Consider the following 15,382-nt stretch of genomic DNA (forward strand, 5'->3'; position numbering starts at 1 on the left):
GGGACATTTTTAATAAGATCAATGTATCGAAATACCTGCTGTAAAATCGCATTAAAACACTCTTCCGGAGGAATATAAACATTCACAATTACAATAGGGGACTTTATGCCGTTATTAAACAGATTGTCAATGGTTATAGCATGAAAAAGTTTGCTAGAATCTATATAATGGGTGAATTTCCAGTGCAATTTATTTGATAATAAACAACCGATTCCTCCCCTGGCGTGACCTTTCTTAGAAGGGACGGCAGGGACTTCCAGGACATAATAATCCATAGAGACCTTCAGCGTATCAATACACCACGTTTCCTGTAGGCAGATCACATTTGCTCCTAGAGAAACTAGAAACTCAAATTTCTCTGGGCTACTGTGAATCCCTGCAGCGTTCCAGGAAATAATCTTTAGTGGGGTGTTAAAGATGCTGAAACAATCTAGGATCATCTTTTGATTTAGTAGATAAGGCACTGTGCAGCCAGTTCCACCGATTATTGTCCTCTACCAGAGAGGAGTTCTGAGTCAGCGGAAGTGGCTTCACTTGTGAGACCGAGCGTTTTCCCTTAGATACCCAAATCTTCAGGTCTCTAAGAGGAGAGGCTACCCCATTTTGTTCCTCCCTTCTAAATACCTCCCCGCAAAACGGGTTAATATTACCAAGGTTAAATATCGGGAGAATATCAATGCCTGTACGCTGGAAATTCTCAGCTTGCTGTAGTATCAAATTTACAATGATAGGAGAATAAAATTTCACCCTTATACTCGTTACCTTAATTTCACCAAACAGGGAGACTAACTCAATATCCCTAGTTTGGATATGATGGAGACTGTCAATCTCACTAAAACGCTTAAGAAGCCAAGCTCTGTTTAAGGGCAAGTCAACGTCAAATAAAGGTAAAAAGTCTAACACGAGAGTTTCTACTGGAGCTTTAAAAGTTGTCAAAGGGCAATCCGGGAAATGGCGGTCTCCATTCTCTGAAACTACAAGGAAAGGAGAGGCCAAGGGGTTGAGGGACCCAGACGGATTTTGAATTGAAACTCCAGTTGCGGATGGTAGGGAGAGACTGGTAAGAGGGCCCCCCGTTTGTGGAATAGATTCCAAAGACGTTGGGGGACACAATTCACTTTCTACCTTAAAGAAATTACTAATAGGTAAGTTCGGTTCAATATCAATATCTGCCTTTTCAGGTATAGAGGATGGCTCCAGATCGATCACTTCATTCTCCAGTGCAGACAAAGAATTTTGAAAAATTATCCGACGCTGCCTTTTCTTCTTATATTTACGAGTTGGTTTCCTTTTATTCCCCTTATTGCTTCTAGATTTACCATTGTTTACCTTTACCTCATCTTTATCATCAATAGGTTCTTTTTTATTTTCAGACACGAAGATGGGAAATAAGTCTTGAACCACTTTAGGGTCAGATATGGATTTATTTTCCTCCATTATCTCAAGAACTGAGTTATTTATACAGTTCGGCACTGCAGTTAAGGGAATAGCTGCAGTATGTGGTATCAAAACTGATGTCCCATCCTTCGTGTCAGAATCCACTGAAGCCACATTTATTTCCCCTATCGGCCGACTATGTTCGGTCATAAGGGAAACACTCCTCATATCCGGTGACTTTTGTAACAATGACTTCAGTATTTGGGTAACGGATTCCAAAATACAGTCCGAATTGCCAACAAATTTCCCCAAAAGAGATAAAATAGAGGCAAGTAATTGTTCCAAGGCAATCATGGATTCAGAAATTGGTTTTTCACATGCTTCCAGTGGATGGCAAATTCCAGATAGATTAAGACCCGGGGTCCCGGAAGCGACTAACAAATCAGACATATCCTGATCATTCAATGATGGTGTACTACTATACAACATTAGACCCGATGGGGTAGCACCCCCTGAAGATTTAATAGGGGCCATGGACTCCATTTTCGCTATATCTACATACCAGCCGCAAAGTTCATGGTCAATAGATAATGCGGACAAATCACCCCCCAACCTATCCTTCGGTGGGGTTTGAGGCATAGGGGGAAGATTCGTAGGTTCCCTCTCAAGTACTACAGAAGTGAGTTTACTCTCTCCTTTCCCTTCGGAAAAAACAAGGGAAGAAGACACCACTGGCACAGATGGAGGCTGCGCAAAAGAAAGCGGCGGGCATGTAATAGCTTGCATATGGACTTCCTGGGCCGAGACACAGGGGGCCTTTTTAGTAGACAAATTAATGTTCTTAGGGGAGGGCACATCCCAAAGCTCATACAGATGGCATTGACCCTTAAGGGGGGATTGTTTACCGATTTCTCGTACGAGTAGTTTCATTATTTGCACCAAGCAAACCTCCCACTTCCCTTCCAGACCGCAATTTCTTAAACATCTTTTAGAAAATGTGTCCCCAAAATTATATTAAACAATGATTCTCCACCGGATGGGTGAACACAAAATTAGTACAATATACCACAATAATAAAAACAGTCCTGGAGATGCAACAAAGGCTGCCCGAGAATAAAGTCCGAGGAAGGTACCAGTCAATTTAGATGGATGATTTCTTCCACAGACAGTCAGGCGTATTTCCAATAGGAGAAAGGATAAGACACTTCAATACGAAAATACAGTAGATGAAAATAACCGGGCCCAGCCCAGCCTACCTCGGCCACTGAGGGCCACAGAGGGCCCGCCCTTTGCCCGGGCTTCGCCCCGTGCTCCGTCCCGCGCGCGTCCCGCGTCGCGGAAGAGCGGAGTCAGCTGATAAGGAGGAGGTTGGGGCGTGGCCGCCGGGGGAAGAGGCAGCAGCTGTGTAGAGCTGAGGCTGCTGGACCTCGCAGTCCCCCGGTATGCTCCAGGCGCTGTCACTGGCTTTAGCCTCTACCTGGGAGCGCGTTAGCAATCCACCGACTGTGGAGCCGCTCACACCAGGGAGGACGGGGCAGAAGGCGGTGAGCGGCACCCGCGGAGCGGGTGTCGCGAACAGTGGCAGGAAATGCAGGGGAGCACGCAGGTCTACTCCTCACGGAGATCAGGGCAATCCCAAGAAGCAGGAAGCAGAAAGCGCTCCTCCCAGTTTTTGAATGTAATACATAGCAGTCATGTTGTCCGTCCGGATCAACACAGCTTTGTTGCATAAGTGTGTTTTGAAAGCTTTTAGGGCTAGAAAGATTGCCATCAATTCCAGAAGATTGATGTGCATTTTCTTTTGCTGTACGGTCCAGAGTCCCTGTACTGTGTAGTGTAGGACATGGGATCCCCATCCTAATAGGGATGTGTCCGCTGTTACTATTTGTGGGACAGGCTCCTGGAACAGTCGTCCCTTGCAAAGGTTTTGGGGATTCCACCAATGTAGAGAGTTGTATGCTCGACTGGTCACCAACACTAGGTCCTTTAATTGCCCGTGAGCCTAGTACCACTGCCTTGCTAGGCATTCTTGTAGCGGACGCATATGTAGCCTGGCATGAGGGACTATGAATATGCACAAGGCCATCATGCCTATTAGTTGCATAAACACTTGAGCTGGTAGTGAGTGTTGTGGTTTGAATTTTTGGATCAATGTTTGCATTCCCTTGATGCGTGCAGCGTTGGGATATGCTTTTGCTGCCAGTGTATCTATTGTTGCTCCTAGGTACTGTTGGACGTGGGAGGGTTGCAGATGTGATTTTGGGTAGTTTAGTGAGAATCCTAAACCGTGCAGGAGATGTATGGTCTTTGACATGTGGTTGGCACATTGCTGGGCTGATGGTGCGTGTATTAGCCAATCGTCCAGATAAGGGTACACGTGGATGTGTTGCCTTCTGAGATGTGCCACCACTGTCACCAGACCTTTGGTGACCACTCTTGGAGCGGTTGTGACTCCAAATGGCAGTACTTTGAACTGGTAGTGCTGTCCCTGAATGGTGAACCTCAGATACTTTGTGAGCAGGGTGTATTGGTATATGAAAGTATGAGTCTTTGAGGTCTAGAGTTGCTAGGAAGTCTCCCTGGCGAAGCAGTGGTAAGACTTGCTGGAGAGTGAGCATATGGAAATGCTCTGATAAAATGTACAGGTTGAGGGGCCAGAGGTCCAAAATTGGTCTGAGAGACCCATCCTTCTTTGGAATAAGGAAGTATAGGGAGTATACTCCTGTTCCTTGATGTTGGAGTGGGACTGGTTCTATGGCCCCCTTTTGCAGCATACGGATGACCTCTTGCTGCAGTAATGTTATATGTTCCTTTGACATTGGACGGTGTACGGGTGGTATGTTGGGTGATGCGAGTTCTAGGCAATAGCAATGTTGGATAATTTGCCTGACCCACTTGTCTGTAGTGATATTTACCCAGACTGGCAGAAACTGTTGTATTCTTCCCCCGACCGGTGTTGTATGGTCTGGGGGTAGTGGCAAGAAGTCACTGTTTGGTGTTAGTGGAGGATCCATTTGCATTGCTTCCACGACCCCTTCCTTTGGTGTTATTTCTTCTGTATCCACCCTGGTTTGTGTTGTATGTGGATTGCGTGTTACTTTTGTAGGTGGATTGCTGTGAGGTATTACTTCCCACTCCTCTATAATTGGAGCGACGAAAGGAGCCCCGGTGTTGTTGGGACTTAGAGAGCTCCCATAGACTGTTTCCGCATCCTTTCATTTTGTCCAGAATTTAATCAACTGCTGGAACAAACAAAAAGTCTGGGTTGATGGGCTGATAAAGAATTGTGGATTGAACTTCATTCTTAATGCCTGATATGCGAAGCCATGAGTGTTGCCTGAGCAGCACGTTTGTATTGACGGATCTGGTCGCTGTGTCTGCCGCGTCTAGGGCACTTTTAATTGACGCATTAGTGATGAGTTTTCCCTCTTGTATAAGTTCATCTGCTTGTTGTTTGTAAGGGTCAGGTAAGTGCTGGAGAATCTCTTCTAGACCGTCGTAGTGCGCCCTGTCATACCTGGCTAGTAAGGCCTGTGTATTGGCTATTCTCCATGAGTCTGCTGCTTGAGCTGCCACTCTTGCCTGATGCCTCAAAGATTTTTGACTCCTTGCCTGGAGGAGCAGCCTCCCCAGTAGTCTGGGAATTTGCACGCTTGCGTGCGTTAGATACCACTAGGGAGTCTAGGGGTGGTTGGCCCCTGATGTATGTAGGGTCAATTGGTGTGGCCCTATATTTCTTTTCAATTCGTGGGTTTATGACCCGTGCCCTAGCAGTGTCTTTAAAAATGTCTCCTGCGTGCTTTAAGACGCCCTTCAACATGGGGAGTGTCTTGACATGTCTTTCAGATGGTGTCAGTGTATCAAAGAGGAAGTCTTCAATGGCATCAGAGTGCATATCTACGTTATGGTAAGTTGCTGCTCTATCCAGTAGTGAGTTAAATGCTACTGTATCCTCTGTGGGTGAAGGCCTAGTTGGTATACTGAAGGGTTTGTAATGGGCAAAGTGCCTTCAGTGTCTGGTTCTCCTCCCCCGTCCCATGGCTGTGAGTGGAGGTCCTCATTTGGGTTTTGTGCATAACCAAACCCCACATCTACGTCCTGATCTCCCTCTGGGTTGTAGTCAGAGCGTGCAGGTGATGTTGGGGGAATATGGAGTAGCAGGCATAGCTGGAGTGATAGGTTCAAAGAGAATAGGAGAGGTAACACAGTCCCTTTTCTTTTTTAGTGGAAGTCCAGAAAAGTCTTCAGTTTTTGTATAGACAGTCACTTTACCAGTGTTTGGGTCGATATACAGTTTTGACTGGTTATGTGGAGGGATCTGGATGAATAATCTGACAGTTTTTGGCCTTGGTGCAGTAGCCTTTTGTTTTGCTTTGGGGGGGGGGGGGGGGGGGTCGGTGCCCGTTTTGGGTTCGACCGCTTTTTTCTGTTTCGACAACTGGTCGGTTCGATGTCTTTGGCAGGCTTCACCACCGTTTTCGGACCGAGCGGTTTTGTCGGTTCGATAGTGTCGGAGCCTGCACTTTTGGCTCAATGCCCTTTCGGTTCGATGGGGCTCAGCTTGATCGATTCTTTGGTTTGACGTTACTTTTGGGCATAGACCTTGTTGTGTCGACCGTTTTTTCCCCTTTGTCGATACTGGAGGCTGGTTTGCGCGAGTCGACGTGCTTAGTCTTAGGGGTCGATTCGACGTGCTTTTGGCCTCGGGGTTGACCTGACGGCTTTCGACTTAGAGCTAGACTCGACAGCTTTGGTCTTTGATGTCGACTCAACTGTTTCCGGCTTCGAAGGTTGTAATGGGACTAGCCTTCGGGTCGACGCCCTTCGGCTTAATGACCTTTGGCTCGACGACGTTCGGTCTGAAGACGGTATGGTCGACGAGTTTCGATGAAACCGTTGTTGTATGTTGCGTCTCAGAAGGCTCTTTCTGAATGTTCTTAGCCGGGCGGTATAGCGGGGCTGTAGAACGAGGATGTTGATCTCGGCTAAGGCCTGATGGCGATGCCGCGACCAGAGTCTCCGATAGAGGTGTAGTGTCTATATGGGGCGGGGTACTCACGGTTTGCCCCAGGTCGTCATCGGAGTAGTCTTCAACCGCTACGATGTCCTGATCTTATTCATAGAGATAGACGACTAATTCCTCCTCTTCGATTTAATATTTGGAGTCATGCTCCGAGTATTGGTCTTCGTCGTGATTAGAGTCTTCGGCGCTGGCCAGTTCCTCCTCGAAGATATTATCGGGCTCTGGCGCCGACCTCTGCATTTCTTGCCTCGCCGCCAGTCGATTCCGGATCGTCTTTTTTGATCGGAACTGGGCACAGGCTAGGCAACTATCTTCATTGTGGTCTGGAGATAGGCATTTGTTGCACACTGGATGTTTATCTGTGTGCGGGAACTTGAAGGACCTCATTCCATCGACGGTCGGTCCATGTGGTGTCGAAAAGGCCTCACGGCCCGATTCGACGACCGGAGTGCAACAGATGTTGAAAAAGTAGATAGTTACCGAGCGCTTGAACAATACCGACGGATCCGAAGGCCTTTTGGCCTTAGTTTTGATTCCGAACTTGGTGTAGGAAAGTACATCCGAACCCAATGGCGGAAAAAAACTGAGGATGGAGAGGATGCCCATGCACACTGTAGTCCAAAGGAGGAGCCACCTATCTTGTGATACTTCGAACACTCTTCCAGGACAACAATGTGCAGTCATCCGGACCCAACACTAGGCAGCGATCTATGCACAGATATGAATTCAGCAGCCCACATGCCTCTAACACATACTATGGGTAGCTGTGCGCTTTACAAATACAGGATTATTATTTACACTGCTGGCTCCCTACATCTCCTGGAGCTTCCATCTACCAATCAAGGAAAAGGCTGGTGCAGGTTTCATGACTACAGGCGACCACATAATGCTGCAGCAAGCTGGGCAGCGTGGGGTCATGAATCTTGTAGCAGGAGGTTCGGAGCCTATGGAGATGACTGGACCAGCAGGGGATTTTACTTGTTGCCAATCACCTGGCAGGGTCATGGAACATCAGAAAAGATTGAAAAGGTGTAGGAGGGAGGATCACTAATGTAGGCTTCATTCCAGGGTGATTCAGGACATTTTCAACCAGTGAGGCTTTGTCTACTGGCTGACAAATTTTACAAAATGATCAACCGAGACCCAACTCAACGACTCAGTAAAACAAGCTCTTCATTGACAGCAGACGCCCTTGAGAAAGAATGAATCACCCAAAAAAGATCATGGTTCCCAACCAAGAGGATCCATGGATACCTCTGTTTTATACAATCTCCAAAATTCACAAAGGGAAAGTACCACCTCCAGGAAGACCAATTGTCTCGGGTATAGGGTCAACTCTTGAACCCTTGTCTAAATACACTTTTTTGCGCCCTCTAGTCCGTGTATAAAATCATACGTACAGGACACTAAACACCTGCTCAACCTATTATCCATCAAATGACCCTACTGAAAACTTCATGATGACGCGCTGGTCCACTACACAACTAGAAATCCCATTTTTGGACCACAGCCTCCTTTACTTCTATTCCCTTGGTGTGCTGTCCCATTATTAAAGGCGCGTAATTTTAACACATCTAGTTCCTTTGGGGTCCAGTTCGAACTCCGTACTAGAATAGCCTTCAAGGAACTACATTTCACATCTTGCCCACCACCGCACTTTGAGACAGACGCAACGTGACGTATCAGTCACTTCTGGTCCGTGAGTGGAGGCGTGTATGCCGCTTACCGATTTTTCTTTCCTGCGCTCCACTATGAAATATAAACACCACCCTCCATAAACTCCCTGCACAAGCCAAGGAACGGTACCTACTAGGTTTGAGATGCAGGCGTGATCTTTAATGGAAGTACACAACAGCACACAGACACTGTCGCACGACGCAAGCTAGATGCAATTTCGCCCACTTTCAGCCTTCGAGCCCTGAGCAGTGCATTTCTTTTCATCCATCATTTTCCACTTTTTTACTTGGATTTGAACACGGCGATTGTTTCCGGACCACCCACATTACCATACTGGACCTGTGTGATACACTGAGCCTCCCAGAGTTGGGTAAGGTTTACAATGAATGTGGTAGATTTTAAAGGTACAGATGGGTGTGTGGTGAGTGTGAGCAAGTGCTCACTAGCACTTCTAAATTCACTTGGTCTTGAGGAATAACGCTGTGAACTGTTCTTAGAGATTGACATTGGGTGCAGGCACTGTTATGTATGAAGACTAACAAAATAAATGTTAGGATGCAAATATATTCGCCACTACACAAATAGCTGTCATAGAATCATTGTGTTACAGATGAAGAAATGAGTTGCACAAGAGGAGAGGAGACTGATGACACTCATGCACATGATTATGGTATGCGTATGAGTCTTGTTTCCACCATACACCGAAACGGTTAAGAATACAACAGCACTACTGTATTGATGTCATTTTTAATGTTGTGCGTTTGTCATCCTTTGTTTTTATTCATAGATGGAAGATCACACATAACAGATCAATTATCTGTTAAACATGGGGAGCAGCTACTCTGCTCTCGAAACATTGATAGGATATGGATTCCCCCATCTTTAAATTCCCAGAGGTGTTATCCTTTGCCCTAAAGAAAGTCCAGGACCTACACAGCCACAGAGGACTGAAACATGTCGGCACCACGGTCTCAGACCAGTTTGAAGATTTTGTAATTACCCAGACTGACCCAAGAATAAAGGGAAACCAGGGGTCTGTCTGAAGTTTTATAATCTTTAGTCCCCCTGGTCTTCATTTATCCAAAGCGCTCCCAACACTGGTTGAGCCCACTCTGACCTTTAGTAGTTGGTGACCAGATGATGAAGCATGACACCACTATTGTGTGAGAAGGTAACTAAACAAAGTTTTTTTCCTTCCCCACATGCATGGTGGAGTTAGGTGCAACCTTTCACTAGAGAGGCCCCCCCCTTACTCTTCCTGTCTTCCCCCCCCCCCCCTTGTTCTTTTTGTATATTTAGAGTACCAGCACAATTGACTACAAGTTGGTCCATTGGGGGATTTTGCGATTTATATTCTGCCCAGGGAGGACATACTCAGATTGAGAAACCTCTCAACCCTTCAGGTTCGGGCACATGCCCAAACTTCTTTGTTTACAGAGAGGATTTTTTTGCCACCATCGAAAACTCAGTGTAAAGACTACAGCATGCTGCAGTTTGATCCAGGGAGGTTAAGGGATGCATTCAAACTGCGATAGAACAAAAACCTCCTTGTACATATTTCTACCCAGATCAGAGTTCTGAGGAAGGTTAGGATATACCAGGCTCAAACCATCTTGATTGCCGAGGTTGGGAAAGGAGCAGGTGGTATAATCAGAGCATCACTCGGTCCAATTAGGCTACCCTCCAGAAGGGCCACCTGCCTCAGCATTAGGGCACAGTTCTGCACTATATTCTACACATAACATGCCCGGAGACTGAAATGAAACAACCGAGTAATTTTGGCATGCAGCTGAAAGAGGTGAATGGATCCTTGCAGTCCATGCAAAAAAATTAATACATTTGGGACGTTGACACGTTTATGGCCTTGCCTAGGGGCCATCAATCTGGATTCCTTGAAGGCCAGGCGGTGAAATGTTTTATCGTTTGTTTAGTCTTCTGCCCAGGAAGGATTTACGGTGGTCACAGTCAAAGGCTATATGTTGACCCTTTCACCACTTGCCTGAACAACCTCTGCTTTTCAAATCACCTGTTGTGGTGAGAATTGTGATGTAAGCTTTCTCCAAAACCCTTCATCATACCTGAAAGGGGCCTTAACTTGGTCCTTCTATTTCTTATTGGTACACTGTTTTAGTCTATGCATTGTTGGTTCTCTGCGGTTCCTTACCACCAAAGCAATATTCCATCTCACTATCACTTCTGCACACCAGGTCAGAGAACTGCAGGTGCAGTCACTAAAGCCCCCATACACCTTTCTGGACAAACTAGTACAGAGGAACCCAACGCTGCATTCTTGGTCAACATAGTATCCATCTGAGGGAATCTATTATCTTTCCAGCCTTTTTCTCTCCACCATATCCATCGAATGAGAGGCTTTGAGAGTTGATCCCAAGAGAGCTTTGGGCCTTTATATTGAATGCATGAAGGAGCATGGTTTTAATGACCAACTCTTTGTGAGATTTGTTGCAACCAAGAAGACAAAGGTTGTAAAGCGCATGACCCCGTCAAAGTGGATCTTTTGCATTACAACATACTACACTTGGGCTAAACAAGTATCCTACACTCCTGACCTGAAGCACCCACATGAAGGGTCTACAAACCTATTTCACCATGCATAGAACCACTAAGATGGCATTAGCAGGGAAAGTTTGTCTGGAAGGCAGGTCATGCCGCAACATGGACATTTGGGCGCACATTCACAAAGCACTACTACCGTGACAGGCAGGCCTGCAGAGGGGCATTTTGTCTGCTCAGTTCTGCAGAGTTCACTCCTTATACCCTCAACCTGTCGAGGTACTGCTTTGGTATCTATTCTAAAGAAGCAAGAAAGCGGCATTTAGAAATATCCATCTGCAGAAAAGTTACTTTTCATAATCCTCGTTCTGTCTGACTAATCGGCGATTTCTCAGTCCCCCTACCTACCTGTATTGTGGAGTGGAATTCCGTGCCAATTAAAAATGGTCTCAGGTTGTGTTCAGCATACTGATCAGATTTATCACAGCTGCACCATTTTGGAGGTGCTGAAGAAAACAAAATAGAAACTAATGTCAGCATGTAGGAGTGGCACCCATATTCTACTCTGCCAACTCTGCGATGCCACGAGGGAGCAACTGCTCTAAAGAATTCCAGATAAAGTATGAGGCCTCAGAATATTCCATAGGTGAGGGCTCTTTGGTTAGCAGAAGAATCCTCCAGAAAGTGTGTGAATGATGGTAACAAACACGATAAACCGCATTTCCAAAAAAAAGGAAGCCACCCAGAAGGGCGAGCAAGAGGCCCATAGAGTTTGTTTTGGCTGGTGGCAGCTTACCTGAAAAGGTTTACATTTTACAACAATTCAAGAAAGTCACCTAGTTCTCACCTGGTATTGGAATAAATGTGCCTATATTAGTCCAACAACACTAGCTTCAATAATAGTATTGTATGGCATAAATGGTAGAATCTGTTGTGTACTGGTAGATTCTTGTATTTGACAACTCCCTTAACCAAGTGGAGTCACATCTGCTCCAAGAAGTGAAGCCTTCTGGGACAAGAATTTAGCCTGCGTGGAATGTTCAAAGTTCACCATAAGATCAGCATATGCTGGTGTAGCTCCACCCACAGTACAACTAGCTGAAGCTTCATCTGGTTGTGCTTCATCGCCAGAACATTTATACTGAACGCAAAAGAAAGGAGGAGGTTTACTCAGACGTTTGGCTGAGTTTAGTTTTATAGAAACCAAAAACAGAAGAGTGGTTGACTTCGAATTGTGAATTTTTGCAATTTCCCCAACTCATGTATTGTTCTCCACCCTCTTAGCTCTACTTGGCAACTCATCCCCAAACGCACTTGTGACAGCAAGACAGGGTGATGTTATCTATATGTACAACCAAAAAGAAGCTTCATGTAAAGCAGTCAAGACAATGGATGGCTTAGGCACCAACACAACATTGGGGAATACCAACATGAACCCAAATATTGACGGGAGAATATTAGAAACCACAGTGAGGGATTCAGTAAGCAGGGATAGAGCACCGAAAAAACCATGCTTCACTTTGCTACTGATGGAGCAAGGATTTGCACGTAAAGCAACTTGCTTGTATCAAGAACCTCAAATAAGGTTAATAAAAATATAATCAACCTGTTCGTGTTACTAATATTGCACCTTTTACATTACACGGGGTGCCCCAGTGACGCTTGCTTATGTGTTTACTCATCCTAAAAAGAGTGCCACTAAAATGGCTGCTACGCGGGAATTTCTTCTGCGCATGCGTCGGTCATACCCATGTGACGTGGCGTACTCTCAGTTCTGGTGGGAATCCTTTGCATTTGCGCATTAGCAATAAGATGGCTGCTTTATGTTCTCACATGCCGAAGCTTGCACTGCAGCTTTCGCTATACTGTTTGTCTGCACTAATCCTAATGCTATAGTTATTATAAAGTAATGGGAGTTATAAAGGGATTCCTGGTATACAGTGTACGCCTTTATTTCTGTGTTCTAAATTGTTTTCCTTCACTTTCCATGTATCAAATCTTTTGGGCCTGGGGGTGCTTACTACTCCATTTTGGAAGTCCCTACTGCGCAAGTCACCATGGCAGAGGGAAGAAAACCTTGTAGCAGTGGAACCCACAGCCAAGATGCTCCTGGAGACCGACCTGTAAACCAGCAAGACGAAGCCGAACTGTACTACGTTTGAAACTATTGTATATGAATGTTGTATTAACCATGGTTAGGTGAAAAGCACATGTCATGGGAACCCCAAATTTGATGGGAGGTCCCAAAAATGTAAATTGAAGGCTTGAGAAGGCCAAATCCTAGTTGGTGTGATGACCTGTCCTTTCTTTTGACCCATCGAAATTGAGGATTCTTACACTTGCAACATTTGGGGGGTGGTACACGGACTTGAAAACAGTATAACTAGCCTAGGTTTAGCTAGAGATTTTGTCCGAATTGCTGACCTGTCACTGACTCAATGCACTCAATAGCTGATCGAGAAACAGAGGTGCTGCGGAGCACTCTGTCCGAAATTTCTAGATACCCAATCGAGGTTGACTGAAAGCTGCAGAGAGGGTGTAGTGCAGGCGTTGCAACTGAACTGCGGGTGCTGGTCTTGCCTTGGTGATCCTAATCTGGTTTTCCTGTACTGGGTTTCCAATCTGCACCTGTTGGCCTACTGGCGACTGCATTTCTTGGGGTTTCTCCGGTCCTTAACTGACCGGTGGCCAGGGTTGGTCTCCACACTGTTCTAGGTAAATATAACTGAGGGAACCCAATTTGCGTCCTTTATCTCCTTGATTTTAATAAATCGTACTTGCACATTGTTCCTTTTCTTACCCTCCCTGTGCTGCTGACCAATAATAAAGTTCTACATTCTGGTTTGTTTACTAGCATGTCCCCTTTTTCCCCATCCTATAAGTATATTCCTACATACAGTTCATAAAATATAGATGTTCCTTTTCTTTACCCATCCTTTAGCTGGTTTAAAGTGGTTATAGTGAATTATTCGCGTGCTCCACTTTTACCTTCCCTAGAGCTACATGTTACCTTCGAATCTTCTATAGATTTATTAAAGTTCACCTGCTTTGCCCACTTTGAGGGGTATACAATCTGTGACATTCTAGCATATTCCTTATTTTCCCGTTCTATAGTCACTCCACATCAAGTCTAAATTCCTGAACATTTCTTACTAGCATGTTCCCTGTTCTTACCTTCCCTGTAGGCTTCTAAATGGTTGGCCTTATTTTCTTACACGGATATACCTTTTTATGATGTTGGTTAGTTATAGCCTACTTACTGTTAACTTTCTGCTTGCTGAGATTGATGAAAATGATAAAGGTTTTCAAAACTTCCTGAGTCTGTGGTTATTATATGAGTGCGGATATAGTAAATGGTATCGGTCTTCATTTACAGCTAGCTCCCTGATCCTTTGTGATCATAGGTACCCGTAACGTGGATTGGTAAGTCGGGTACAGTGGAAACAATAGGAATGAACTGGGTTGCTGGTAGTAGAGTGCAAGGTTACCTGATTAATAAATATGGTAAATTGAATTTATGGGCCCAAGTGTGCATATGGTCAAAATAATAGTCGGGTGACCTGCACGCTCTATCACTACCTTTCTCGGCATTTCTGTAGGCAGGGAGATTTGACAAAATTGTAGACTGGCCTAAATCCAAGCTTCAGTTCATTTCAATCTGCACGTTCCATCTTCATCCTGTTTTCCATGCTTTTAGTTCTATCAAATTGCAACCGTCTTGCAATAGTAAGCAAGATCCAGAAGCAATAAATCACAGGGCAGTTGTCCTCTGCTTTCCGAAGTCTAACAGTTCTAGGGACTTTACTAAGACTGTCCAAAAGCTATCCTTGAGGGTGCTTACATATGGAAGGCTCACCACCCTTCTTACTCTCCTGAGCGTACTGAATTCCAATGGGGCACCAAAACACCTATCTACACTTTCCCTAGGCCTTTAGATTGCATTTGCCAGTGCTTTGAGTCTAGGATTGTACAGGACCCTGCGGTCAATGCCCAAAAAGATATCCAAGCCTCCACTTGTGGGGTCTGTTACTCCTATCCTAATGCACTCTAAAAAAGGTTGCGATCAGAGTGACTGTCTTGGCAGGGAGACACGGTTGCGATCAGAGTGACTGTCTTGGCAGGGAGAAACAATTCAGCAATTCGCTCTAAACTGAGATATTGTAGGCTGCTACAAACTGGAGCCAAGAGTTGAACAAAACACCCGTCAGCACGAGCTGTGGAGGCAAAAATGAAAAGTACTCAGAAAGTCATAATTAGAAATATAACTGAGAATGTGTAATTACCACAGTACAGAGAAACACAAGTAAAACTTACTGTGTCAATAGTTTGGAAGGCAAAAAAAGTAGGGCATGATATAGTTAGCTTTCCTCCATTTACCAAAATCCACTGTTGAGGGTGGGAGGACCACTTTACAGCTTGAAAACACAGTCAGCCTCCACAATAAGGTAGGTGGCTAGGAGGAAGAGCACCCGAACCCTGCAACACACATCTTACTCTAAAAACACCCAATTAATTCTTCCCTGCGTCTCTGCCCAACAAACTAAATGCTGAAAGCCACAAATATTTAGATGCAGAGATATTCTCCCCTTCCTCCTCGAGTGACCCACCAACAGAGCGTGGGGGAAATTAGGCTGGTCCCATAAAAGGCTCATAAGTCAGTGAGGCAGCCACTGGAGGGATCCACATTCTAGCACTAAGTAATTACTTCAGTTTAGAGGCTATAGTATTCAAGGAATATAAAAGTACAAGACCCAAGTTCACTCCTGGCCTGTCAAACATGATAACCCAACTAAA

At 45.2% G+C, this 15,382-nt stretch overlaps 1 protein-coding gene across 2 annotated transcripts in view; it reads right to left on the reverse strand.

Annotated features, from left to right (window-relative positions):
- The window catches only part of LOC144768247 (targeting protein for Xklp2-A-like), a 124,370-nt gene that overhangs the window by 98,905 nt on the left and 10,083 nt on the right, over positions 1-15,382 (reverse strand). The window lies entirely within an intron of this gene.

The sequence above is a fragment of the Lissotriton helveticus genome, chromosome 7 (assembly GCF_964261635.1).
Source record: "Lissotriton helveticus chromosome 7, aLisHel1.1, whole genome shotgun sequence".
Lineage (NCBI taxonomy): Eukaryota > Metazoa > Chordata > Amphibia > Caudata > Salamandridae > Lissotriton > Lissotriton helveticus.